This window comes from Rhipicephalus sanguineus, chromosome 11 (genome assembly GCF_013339695.2).
Source record: "Rhipicephalus sanguineus isolate Rsan-2018 chromosome 11, BIME_Rsan_1.4, whole genome shotgun sequence".
Taxonomy (NCBI): domain Eukaryota; kingdom Metazoa; phylum Arthropoda; class Arachnida; order Ixodida; family Ixodidae; genus Rhipicephalus; species Rhipicephalus sanguineus.
This window is the reverse complement of record NC_051186.1, coordinates 121853508-121866740: the sequence shown is the minus strand read 5'-3', so window position 1 is coordinate 121866740 and position 13233 is coordinate 121853508. Positions and strand designations below refer to the sequence as shown.

At 50.3% G+C, this 13233-nt stretch overlaps 1 pseudogene; it reads right to left on the bottom strand.

Annotated features, from left to right (window-relative positions):
- Positions 1-6567: 6567 nt before the first annotated feature.
- On the bottom strand, positions 6568-7870 carry LOC119375349 (uncharacterized; annotated as a pseudogene).
- Between the last annotated feature and the right edge of the window lie 5363 nt (positions 7871-13233).

Sequence of the window (13233 nt, the reverse complement as noted above, 5' to 3'; positions counted from 1 at the left end):
ACGGCCATCACTTCACGATTGTTACCGATCATCATTCGCTATGTTGGTTGGTTGGTCTCCGTGACCCGTCTAGTCGCCTTGCTCGGTGGGCGCTACGCTTGCAGGAATTTGACTTTACGGTCCGTTACAAGAGTGGCCGCCAGCATGCCGACGCCGACTGTCTTTCGCGGCTCCCGCTACCCACAACTGCTTGTGACGCCGACAATTTTGATGAATTCCTAGCCGCCATTGACGATACACGTTTTCCCGATCTCGCCACCTTCAGGAAAGAACAGCGTGACGACCGGCACTTGAATGCCCTTTTCGACTCAGCTGCTCAGCCGACAAACAACAATGGCTTTGTTCTGCAAGATGACCTGCTCTATAAAAAGAATTACGCGGCTGATGGTGCACGCTTACTATTAGTGGTCCCCACAAAGTTGCGACGAGACGTGCTCCGTGCTATGCACGATGACGGGACCGCTGGACACATGGGTTTCGCCAAACGTATCACCGCGTTCAAGGTCGATTCTACTGGCCTAGAATGAGAAGGACTATAGAAAAGTATGTGGCCAGTTGTGACAAATGCCAACAATTCAAGCGCCCGAACACTGCCCCGGTCGGACTCCTTCACCCTTTGACACCACCCTCAACACCTTTCGAAATGGTCGGAGTGGATCTTGTCGGCCCTTTCCCGCGCTCATCAACAACAACCGTTGGGTCATCGTTTGTGTTGACCACCTGACGCGTTATGCGGAGACCGCAGCAATACCAACAGCCACGGCAATCGATGTTTCGAGTTTCCTCCTGTCTACAGTCATACTTCGCCATGGACCACCTCGCATTATTGTGAGTGATCGTGGACGCCAGTTCGTTGCCGACGTGGTCGAAGAACTCTTGCGTCTCTGTGATTGTCGATTTCGCCACGCGACCCCTTATCACCCGCAGACAAATGGTCTCGTCGAGCGCACGAACAGAACGCTCACCAATATGATTTCTATGTACGTCAATTCAAGGCATAAGAATTGGGATGACATCCTCCCCTTTATTACGTACGCCTACAACACGGCGAGGCATGAAGCCACTGCCTACAGCCCCTTCTATCTTCTTTACGTTCGACCACCTCGACTCTTCCTTGACACCATTCTGCCATTTCATACTCATGTGGACCTTTCTATTGCCCAGACTCTCTGCCGCGCAGAGGAGGCACGGCGTGTAGCTCAGCTTCGTACGCTGGCATCCCAGGACCGTTCCAAGATCACCTACGATTCACGGCACAAGGACGTATCTTACGACAAAGGCGACAAAGTTTGGCTCTGGACGCCGCTTCGCAAGCGTGGCCTGTGTCAAAAGTTTCTGGCACGTTACACCGGCCCCTTCGTCATCGTCGATCGCCTCAGTGACCTGACGTACTCGATAGCTCGTCTCCTAAACCACGGCTACCGTTCTCGGCAGACGCAACTTGTTCACGTCGCGCGCCTAAAGCGCTGTCGTCCGCGCGACTCCTCGTTCACGTAGCCGTTACTCGCCCGGCGGGCTTCGTCTGTGGAGGGAGGAGTGCTACGCTAACGCGACAGGCAGGGCGAAAAGAAGAGGAGGACGAAGAGCGCTTGTCTTGCGAGTGTGTCGGTGCCAGGCGGCAGCCATTCAGCCCCTTTTGCCCATCAGCCCATCTTCAAATAAACATATTTCATCATAACAGTATTTTCGCAGAATCAATGCACGGGTTTCGCCCGTACAGATCCGCGCAGGACATTCTGCTTCAACTTAATCGGGACATTCTAGACCCCGTCGAATGCCCTCACAACGACAAGGTCGTACTCGCCTTGGACTTGAAGGGAGCATTTGACAATGTAACCCATGAGTCAATTTTAACACACCTTTCAGAAACCGGCTGTGGCTTGAGAGCGTTCGAATACATTCGGCAGTTCTTAACCGATAGACAATCTTACATCCGCATACAAGACAAGGAATATGGCCCTTTCCCCTTAGGAACTAGAGGTACACCACAAGGCGCAGTGCTGTCTCCTCTATTATTCAATCTGGCCATGATGCACCTGCCGGCTCAGCTGGCTGATGTCCCTGGTATACAACATGCGTTGTATGCTGATGACATCACCATCTGGGCCACTCAAGGCTCACTCGGAGACACTGAGGCGAACCTGCAACAAGCCGCGAGCATAGTCGACCGCTATGCCCGCCAGTGCGGCCTTCAATGCTCACCCTCCAAATCAGAATTCGTGCACATACCCCCCTCGCCAAAGTGCACGGCCAAAATTGAACTTTCGCTGGAGACAGGTCCAATCCCTGAACAAAAAGAAGTCCGAGTACTGGGGCTCTTTATTAATCAAAACAGACGGTCAGACAGCACATTGGCCAAACTCCGTAAGGTGGGAGACCAGGTGGGCCGCATGGTCCGCCGGGTCTCTAACAAACGCGGGGGGCTACGGTGCAGAGATGCCTTGCGGCTGGCACATGCATTTGTAACCAGTAGAATTTTATATTCTACCCCATACCTCCACCTGCGGAAGCAAGACGAGGATGCACTTGAAGTCATCCTTCGCAAAATAGTTAAGCGGGCCCTCGACCTCCCCGTGAATACCTCGAACCAGCGCCTTCTAGGCCTGGGCATGGCGAACACGTTTCGGGAGCTTCGAGAGGCCCAGCTCACAAATCAGTACACTCGACTCTCAAAGACGGTAGCGGGTCGCCGCCTATTAGCCCGCTTACATATCCAACACACCAACATCACGGAAGATCGCGTTCAACTCCCATTCGAGTGGAGATGCGCCCTCCACGTGCGCCCTCTTCCAAGCAACATGACAAAAGAAGACCACAATGGCCGGCGCCTGGCGCGGGCGGAAGCCCTGGCCCGCCATTATGGATCGAAACCCGGCGTGTTCTACGTGGACGCCTCCGGCCCGCACCATGGGGGATGGTATACGGCCGCTGTCGTCCACGAGAACCGAACAGTTAACGGGCTCACTTTCCGAGCCCGGGACATAATACACGCGGAGGAAGTCGCCATTGCATTGGCAGCTTGTCACCCCGCATCGCAAACCATCATCTCCGACTCGCGAGGGGCCTGTCGGAACATCGAAAACGGCTGTGTCGCGGACTTAGCCTATCGACTATTGAAACGTTGTGAATCCCCGCACCCCGCCGTATAGTCTGGGCTCCTGCTCACATGGGATTAGAAGGGAATGAGGCAGCCGACGCCGCCGCCCGCGCGCTCTCTTACCGGGCATTCCCACTCGCCTCACGCGATCAGGAAGACCTCGAATTTAATCCTGTCTATTCTTTCCGCGAAATTGTGCAGCATTACCAATCTGACCACAGCCTTTATCCACGCCCGTGTAAAGCCTTAAGTAAAGCGGAGGAGCGGCTTTTACTCCGTCTGTACACAAACACTATGCTGTGCCCGGCAGCACTAAAACACTTCGACCCCGCCTTTTCCGGCAGTTGCTCGCACTGTGGGGAGAAGTCTTCGGACATCTACCACATGGTGTGGGCCTGCCCCTCCAATCCTGCTATACCCCCTATCCCCAACCCAACCCGGGAGGAGTGGGAGGCGACCCTGCTTGGCTGTTCTGACCTTCAGGCCCAAAAGGCCTTGGTCCGACGAGCCCAGGCAGCAGCCGACGCCAATGGGGTCCCGTACTAGGGAGCCCCACCTACTGTTTGTAGGTGCCGTCCCCTTAAGGGGTAGTGCCTGCATACCTCCCTTGTTTTCTTTTTTCTAATAAATGTTTTTACCACCACCACTCCGGCGGAGTAGCGCAATCCACTCCGGCGGGAATCTACCAATGGAACACAGGCGCTCTCGCTGGAGCAAATGGCAGGCGGCGCTAGTGCACATCCGCTTCCGGAAGCACCCAGCATTCCTCGCGTAAGCGCCGTTTTCGATTCTCAACCTGTTCGGTTTGAACTCGCGCGTCAGCTGTACTTGGAAGTTTGGTTCTAAATATTTGCCTCCTGTGCTCAGATGGAAGTGACAGCGGGTGTAAGCGTCCTCCTCTCATCGATCACGTACCCGGCATGTGCCAACACGGCAGGTGAGTGAATTTGGTCATTGTAAAAAAAAAAAAAAACCTTCTCGCATGTGTCCTGCTCTGTGCGTGCTCACGCAGTATTCCGCATTGAATGGTGCCGCCGTGTGTGAAGTTCATGGAACAGTAGCATGGATGCATATTGTCCTAATTTGAAGTCTCTTTTACGTCGTTTGTTGATTAACCGCGAGCAACATAACTGAACCCCATAATCTAAGCTTGATTTTCCTTCCTGACCTGTTTACTCCATAATTCAATGGTAACATTATTTTTACCGAAGCTGATTTGTTCTTTTGTGATTTGCAAGTGCCTGCAAAAACAAAAAATGATTATTCATGAGTCAGTTACTTCGTTTGATATCCCAGTGAAAAATACACCTAGTTCGTCAAAAAACATGCTGCATTATTTGTCTTTCACGTTCGTTGAAATAAACACAGGTGCGGTTTTTCGGGTTACTAATGAACTGTTTAATTATTAGCAGTAAAAATAAGATGGGTCTAACCGCACGTGCTGCGTAGTCTCCTTATATCCGCTTTTCTCTCTTTATACCTGCTTTATAATCCTTTCGTAGTGACGTTATAATTTTTCGTGGTGACGTTCTGTAACTCACATTGTTCTCGCTTTATGCGACCTTGTGTACTAGGGAATCTGTTCTTACAGCTTTTACCTGTCCTTGTCGTAATCTTTCCTTGTTGAGGAATAAAATTTGGATCTCTGTTTTGAGTCTCAGATCCTGGAAGCAGTGTGAATGTTCCACAGCAGCATGAAGCCAGTGGAGCAAGCCAGAGGACCAGCCGCCGCAGTAAGCCCATTTGCCGCTATTTTTGATATGACATACCTAATTGTCGTTTCAAAATTTTCAGGTGCAGCCTGCGAATGGACGGCGGGCGAAACGAAGTTGATGCTCGACTATTACGAGCAATATTTCGCACAGGTGGGACCTATGAAAAAATATAGAAATAAAAAAGAAATGTTTGCCTGCATCGCTGAAAATCTTAACAAAACGATGGGGATAACGAGGACCGGTGAGCAATGCTGCAGCCGATTTAAGACTGTAATTAGGCGCAAGACATCGGCAACTACTCATAACAAGAAGTCTGGCAATTCACCCAGCGACGTGCCATACGACGAGGAGCTGGCCAAGATAGCCGCTCAGGACGACAGCCTCGAACCAGAGGAGTTGCGAGATGGCCACGGCGTCGTTTCGAGAAAAGATACCGGGAGCATGTCCAGCAGAAAAGGACGTTCGTCAGGAGAGGTGGAGGAGACGCCTGATGAAGAAATGCAAAGCTCGTAGAGCAGTCAGAGTACTTCATCGAGTGGGCAATCAAACACTGCTGAAAAACAAAAAACAAGGCCACCGCGTCCTTCCACATCTAGACTGCAAGACATGAAATTTTTCCTTGACGAAATGAAGCAGCTGCAAGCGCAGAAGGAAGCGCAGAGAGTAGGACGACACGAAGAAAGAAAAAAACAGAAAGAAGAAAGCCGGCAAGAGAGGGCGAGGCAGCACAATGAGAAAATGGCATTACTGAGCCGTGCCCTTGGCATAAGTGCGGAGTACAATGATGAGTGAAAGTAAATAAACTGATTTTATGCATAAGAGAAGAACTGATTTTATTAAACAATTGTTTGTTTCAGAGCCTGGGGTGGGTATCCGCAACATAAAGGTTTGCTGCGGACAGATAAGTCTCTTTACGAGCTTGGTTTAGTGGTGGTAGATATTCGAAAAATACGTATGTTGCATTTATTTATTCATTTACACATATAGCGATCCGCTGAACGATTATAACGGGAAGCGCCAGAGACAACGATAGGAGTTGTAAGAAAATATATATGTGAAGGGTCTGCAATTTCTGAGTACACATGGCCTGCGGGTCGCACGTGCAGTTCGCATGTGTACGTAGAAATAGGTGTGCAAGTTCTAAGAACAAATGGCCTGTGGGTCTCACGTGCAGTTCGCACGTGTGCGTAGAAACATGTGTGTAATTTCTACGCACACGTGCGAGTGACAGGGCACCTGCACACAAGCCATAAGCGAGGCGCTTTTAGACGACCATTTACAGCCGTAAGCTTTTGGGGCACTTTTAACGACCTGCTGAAACGTCGAAAATAAAAGCTTCTCTTCTTGCTGTTTTCTTTTTTTTTTGGGGGGGGGGGGTTATTGTCCAGAAACCACGATTTTGTAATGAGACGCCGTATAGAGGTGGGCTCCGGAAATTTTGACCACCTGGTGGTCTTTAACGCGAACCTTGTTGCCGCTTTCCAAGAGGATCTTTTTCATTTACATATACATATTAACATCACGCTGTGTACATTCACACACAGTATTTGCACAGGCATATTATTATGCAGAAAAATGAATATAATGACGGTGGAATGAAAAACAATAACAAAAGAAGCGACCAGAATGTACAAGCGAATTATATCTGTAAAGCTTTTGTTTATTTTCTCCCATAGAACAAGTACCTATATCAACGGAGCAGCTACTAATGGTGGACTTTCACGATATCGAAGCAGGAAGTCATTTGCGGATTTTTCATTTTCCCCCAAACATTTTTTGGAACACTTTCTCTCGCTTCAACTCGCCGAGCTTACGTAGTGCTGCGTCTTCTTCAGTATCCTTTTCTTCACATTCATCGCTGTCTGTGCACTTGGACCATGGTACATCATCGTTAGCCTCCTCTTCATCACTGTCATCGAGCAGTTCGTCGGCTGTGTCGATGCACAGATTATGCAAGATGCAACAAGCAAGCATAAACGCATTTAGCCATTTGACAGTCCGCAGCTCCAGATACATAAGCTGGCGGAAGCGTTTCTTCAGGATACCAAACGAGTTTTCAATCAGCACGCGGCTTGCCGAAAATTTTGCATTGAATTTTTTCTTCTGTTTTGTTAGTGCTCCATAATCCCTGTAAGGGGTAAGCAAGAACGGCCTTACAGGTTATGCTGCGTCACCTAGGATGTGATACCTGCCACCTTGGCATATCCCTGGGATTTTTTTGGCAAGCGAGGACAGGCGAAAGACACGGGAATCGTGTATCTTGCTCGAGCTTCCAACGAGCACGTCACTGAATCGCCTCTTGTTGTCGCACACAGCCTGCAATGTCATTGAGAGGAAGTGGTGTCTGTTGGCGTAGGTCGAAGCTATCTTGTTTTCGGGGCACTGGATGCGAATGTAGCAACCGTCTATGCACCCAACAACACCAGGCACACCCGACACCTGCAGAAAAAGGACCAACAGTTCGTCAGTCAATTTTCAAGCGTTAAGAGTTAGGTGAACATACTTTCTCGAAATCTCTGGACAGCTTCTCCAGGTCACGGGGAAATGTGAGGACAGTTGGACCTAGCGTACACAGGTAGTCTGCCACTCTTTGCAGTACCCTGTGTACAGTACTTTCAGACAGGTTGAATCTGTCGGCCACATCCCGCATGCATGTTTTGTTGGCTGCATACCTGCGCAGTAAGGAGATCAGGCGGCACACTTTAGTGCCCAATTTCGCGGGACGAATTTAAGAAGAGGCAGCAATAACAATTACTCACCAAATTACTTACCAAATGAAGGACAAAATGTGCGTCTCCGCAGACTTCGCAGCCTTGCCACCGTGATTGTCTGTCGGGCACATCGGAGAAGACGCGAAGCCTGCTATCAGTACGGTGGCAACACGCCGAGACAATCTGAAGTGCCTTCGGAACTGCATTTCGCCAGCAAAAGTAAAGAGTGTTAAAATGCGAACTTCCGAAAGGGATGCGTTAATTCTTACCTCTTCATCCGAGTACTGGCGGATGACGTCGTCGACGAAATGCTCAACTTTCGGTTTCTTGTCCGGCGGCCGAAACATGACGCCAAAAACGTGTTCGTATACGCCAGCTTCCAAAGCTTCTTCATCGCTTGTGTCCTCACTGGTCGATCCGGAACTAGAGCTCGAATCATCGCTCTCGGCGAGCAGCAAAAGCGCAAGTTGACGCTGCGACGCACCACTCAATTTTCTCCCGAGACGCGACTTGCGTTCTTGGCGCGCGGAGTGCGCGCTTGGACAGCGCGTTGGTCGATCACGTGGTACGCCACGCACTGCGCACGCGCGTGGCGCTTGCGACTTCCGGTTGAATCCGCCTCTTTTCGCGGAGTAGAGAGAGTTGCTCCGTGGAGTGGATTTCGCGGCGGGGCCGCTCCGGATCTGCCAATGAAACATACAGGGAGCACTCTCAATCTGCCAATGGAACAGGCTTACTCCGAATGGAGCAGAAAAACTGCTACCGGAAGTGCTCCGAATCTGCCAATGGAATTCACCATTTGACATGGCCAAAAAATCGCCGGAGTTGGCCTTTAAGCGCCGGATTCTTTGATTGCTGCATAAAAAGACTGCATTTACTATAGTACAGTGTAAAGAAATTTTGTGAAAACTACATGACCACACTAGTATCGACAACGTCGTCTGCAAGCGTAAATGCTACAGACCGGCGGATTCATTGCAGTTCGGGACATCGCCTGCGGCAATATCCGTATTTTTTAGGTGCGAAGCATCTTATGGAGGAGTTCAAACCGGTGGTGTACGGCGTGACCACCCTTACTGCGCATGCGCAAACCCCCTCTCCACACACCTCCACTCCCCCTCCCCAGGGTTGCCACTGACTTTCGCGTAAATGTCGCCAAACGACGAGCAAAAAGTCGCCGAAAGTCGCCATATTTTTTACAAATTTCGCCAAAAAAGTCGCCATTCTAGATATGTGCGGCATACCTAGTAATAAAAATTTCCACTCACGTGTAGCCCCGTAAAATACAGTTCCATCCAAGACCCTGAAATTATGTTGACATTTCTCAATGCCAGTCGTATCGCCCGCTTCACCATGGGAGTGCATGGTGCTGCTTCTCCGACTAGCCTCAAGATGTGCGTGGTGGCGCAAGGGTGAACGAATGAAACACTCATAATATCCTTCCATCCCTGTCCGCCCGTTTCAAAGGTAAAAGTGTGGTAAACTTTGGGCGAAAACCGTGAAAGCGTTGTTTGTAGACAGCTTTACGTACCCTTATATGAATTAAAAGGATTAAAAGGTTTATTGAAGGTAAAACGACAGAATTCATACAGGAATCGATCATTAGTGAGTCTTACACCTTTTCATTGTGAACTAATATGATACCGGACGCCACCGACCCTTTCTTATAGTCACCTATGTCTACACGCGTCAACCCAATGCGTTATTAATGATCGGATAGGCAATGTAAAATGTTATATAGCAACTGTTTTCATTGCACACGCTCACCGAGAAGAGTGGAAAATGCCCCAATAAATATTTTTATTGCACAAATAGCCGCGTGTCCGCCCCTCTTCGTTATTCCAAAACAGTATTTACGAGCTGAATTTGGGGGTACAGCAACAGTGAATAAGTCGCCAAGCTATTCAGAACAATTGGAGCTTTGGCGGAACAATTGGTCGGAACATGCGACCAACCCGTCGTCTAGCCCTTTAAAAAGCGAAAATTTAGGGAATCTTAAAGCACCTAAAGCCATAAACTTATAGTCAAAAACTGCCCCCTCGCGGTTTGCAAGGCAGTCCGCTGACTTACATTTCGCTAGAATGTCGCTGGGGGCCGTTCCAGTACCTCCTGCATCTAGATGAATTGAGGATTCTACTCGTGGGTCTAAAACCAAGAGAAATACAGAGAATGTTGCCCGTCATTGATTGGGACGACACTGAGCTTAGGATGCATAACTCAGTGGAGACCTAAGCCGAAAATCGCCAAAAATTCGCCATGTCGCCATTCATAATTTTAGGTCGCCACGGGCCTCCCAAATTCGCCAATTTGGCGAAAAGTAGCCACCATTGGCAACCCTGCCCCTCCCCCTCTCCCTTCTTCTCTCCAATGCCCCTCCCTCCCTTTCCCCCTCTCCACTCCCTCTCTGAAACGCGGGCTCGACATGCCGAAGCGCTGCTTCGCATCGCCTCATAGTCCCCTTTAGCGGGAGATGGCATGATTTTTCTATAATCCATTTGCACAAACCCAGCATACGAGCATCTCTGCCTGTTTTGCTTCGATTGCGCAATATCTAGCACAGCATACTTATCGCGTACTTATCACAAGCTACACAAAAGTGCGCAGCAACGTCTACGCTGCGTTGCTATGCCAGAAGGCGTACAATTAAATAACGGCTTCGACGGACGCATATTGATGGTGGTAAACTTTTCTTACATTATTGTCGGTTACATAAACGCAGCTAAACAAAATTATTCCGGCGTTTCCTTACCCCATTTCAAGGCCTGCAATGAGACTGCATGGAAGCATCCCACATGATAGCGTCCAAGAAAAGAAAACTTGGACCATCTCCCCGAAGGGAACCCTGATGGGATGCGAAGCAGCAGCGGTGCGCACGGCGTTGACCCGGTTGAAATGGGCGTCGACGCGGGTGCTGGAAGAACGGTTTGAAGCGAAACTCTGTGTAGCGTTTACTCGAGTAAACGTTTGTTTGAAACGCAAAGACACGGGAGGCGGGTTGGGTTTCGTGTAAGTTTCATTAAAGCCTTTGGCAAGACTTCGCAGCCGTTGTTTCTTCAGAGTCGAGACACGGGCGCTGGACCGGAGCAGGCGCGCGTGCGCGTTTCGCCTTGACTACCACGGGTGAAGCGAGAGAGAAGTAACACGTTCAGAGGTGTTGCGAGCGGGCGGAGCAGCCGGCAGCTGCGGGCGCGACGGCGAGCATGCTGCGGGTGAGGGAGAGAGTGACGTCAGCGCGCACCCGCGAGGGAGGCGTGCGAAGGGAGCGTGACGTCAACGCAAAGCTGTGGCGTGACCTACTTGGCAACGCTCCAACACCTACGGCGAGGGGAACGCGTTGCGGCGCATTCGTACGGACGCACGTAACGTATGGCGTCACACACGTGAGTCAAAGAGCTGCTTCGCATCTAAATGTCCTCCACCACTTTTTTTCACAAGAACTACCACGTTGAACAGCGTCACAGGGGACGCACGCGAGGCAAGCAGCCGCAAAGCGCGTCTGAACCGGTCCAAACCGGCGGGAACTAGCTCGGCGACTAGATAAAATCGCAGCCACGCTATAGCCACGCCACCAGTGGCGTCTACTGGCGTTTGCTTCAACCGGCCTATAGGGAACCAGCGCTGGAGTTTCCGCGGCCGCCCTGGCGGTCAAAGCGCGCATACTCCAGCCGCTCCCGCGGGCGAGAGTGGCGACTGGTTGAGGCGATGCGGGCGTGTATCGCCGAAACAAAACAGAGGATGCTGGCGGTACTGTTGCGCATTCAACTGCCACAATACGTAGAAATGAGGGAGGACGTATCCTTCTATGTTTTTCCTTTTAAAACATATGAATATGAACGGATGCGGCGTTGCATCCCGGCAGTCAGGCGAGCACAGTATGTTCTGCTCTTGCTCTAGTGGCGTCGGTCTGGTTTCTAAACCGAATTGCGCGTGCCTGCTAGATTTATTCGATAGTGAGGGCCACCAGTGGAAACCGGGGCCAACGAGAAGAATTTAATCGGTGTTTTGTCGTAAAAAAACGTACATATTATGCAGGATGCAGCATATGTAACAATTTTTTCATCTGACCACCACCAAGTTCATTTCTGATGCCACCGCGTGCAATGAATGATACGATAGGCAGGTAGTCTGCATCATTTGCAAACAGTTACGCAGAAGGAAAGCTGTCTGTCTACGAGATGTGTACGGGGGCAGGTTCGCCGAAGCCGCTGCAAAGTTATAAGAAATACGCCCGCGATGGATGCCTCCGTTGAACTTTACTTGGGCTACAGACAGAGTTGTCACGAACAAATCAGCGGATTACTCAAAGCTTAGCTTACTGGAGTCAGCCGATGCGGTAAAGCTTCTTTGTGTATTAGCTGCCGCGGCGAAGTGCCATCGCAATTATGCCTCGCTAGAAAAGGGTCAAATATCTTGGATTTTTACTCGCCGTTTAATTCGCCTAACGTACTGTGTTAGTTTTTTCGCTTGCCTGTGCCTGCTTAGAATAAACGTGTTTGATCAACATCGACACTTGCTAGCGTTTTAAGTGCCAAACAAGGTATGATTATGAGGCACGCCAAAGTGTGGGAATCAGGACTTATTTTGACAGCCTGGGGTTCTTATTGTGCACATAAATCTCAGTACGCGGGTGTTCTTTTTATTTCAACTCCATCGAAATGCGGCCACCGTGGCCGGTAATCTGTCCCGCGCCCTCGAGCATAACAGCGCGACACCGTACATGCTTTGCTAGCACGGTGCTTTGCTTGAACGTACGCGTGCATACATACCGCAGGCTGGGCATACATACCACGGCAGAAAAACGTTGACGCAGATACCCCTTGCCTCTTATTATTATTTTTTTTTACTGCAGTAGTGGGCAGCTGGTATCGACGCAGCACGTACTTATCAATGGAGGCTTGTGAGCCTGCACTAGCTTGACACAAATCCCAGGACGCAACCAGAAAATGGTGACGACGGAGTCGCCACCAAGGCACAGCACTGTCTCTTGACGCCGTATGCACAGACGTAGTCTGCTTTGTAGGACTTCTCTCCGTTTTCCAATGCTTTCCTGAGAACGTAGCCTTCAGACAAAGTTATTTTTTTCTAAACCATAGAGCAGTATTACTGGCGCAATGGCTGCTCGAGCTGTTCGCGCCAAAATGAAGCACGGGAACGGCACACGCGCGTGCGCTCACCGCGGTGCATTGCGGCCGGTCGTTTGAGTGCGAGCGGCATGGCCTCCGAGATTAGCCGGCGGCGCGGAGGCCATGCGAGCGGCTGAGTTATGTCGCGACTCCCCGCCAGGCGCCCTTTTTCGGCGCGCCACCTATCCAGCGCTGGTCTCCCATTGTCCCTCCCTCCTGGGCGCGTCGCTAGGAAATTATTCTAGCGGTGTCGCACATTGAACCAAGAAACGCTCCCGCATTATAACAGAGACGACTATGGGAGAGCCGTAAGCTGTCCCTTAACATGCGTACTTTACAGGACCCGCTGTTCCACCATCTATGGTTCCACCCCGGCAGACCGTCACTGCCTTTGGGGCCGAATGTCAACGGCACAGCAAGCTTAAGTCATCCTGAAATGCCTCCGTGCTCGATCTAGTTATATGGCACAGTTGTGCCGGCTGTCCAATTAGGTTTACTCGTGAATTCTAGAGTAAGAATTTCAAAAAAAAGGGAATTAGGTTACCATTACATCCTTTAAACAAACGACTATACTGAATAAAGAAAAT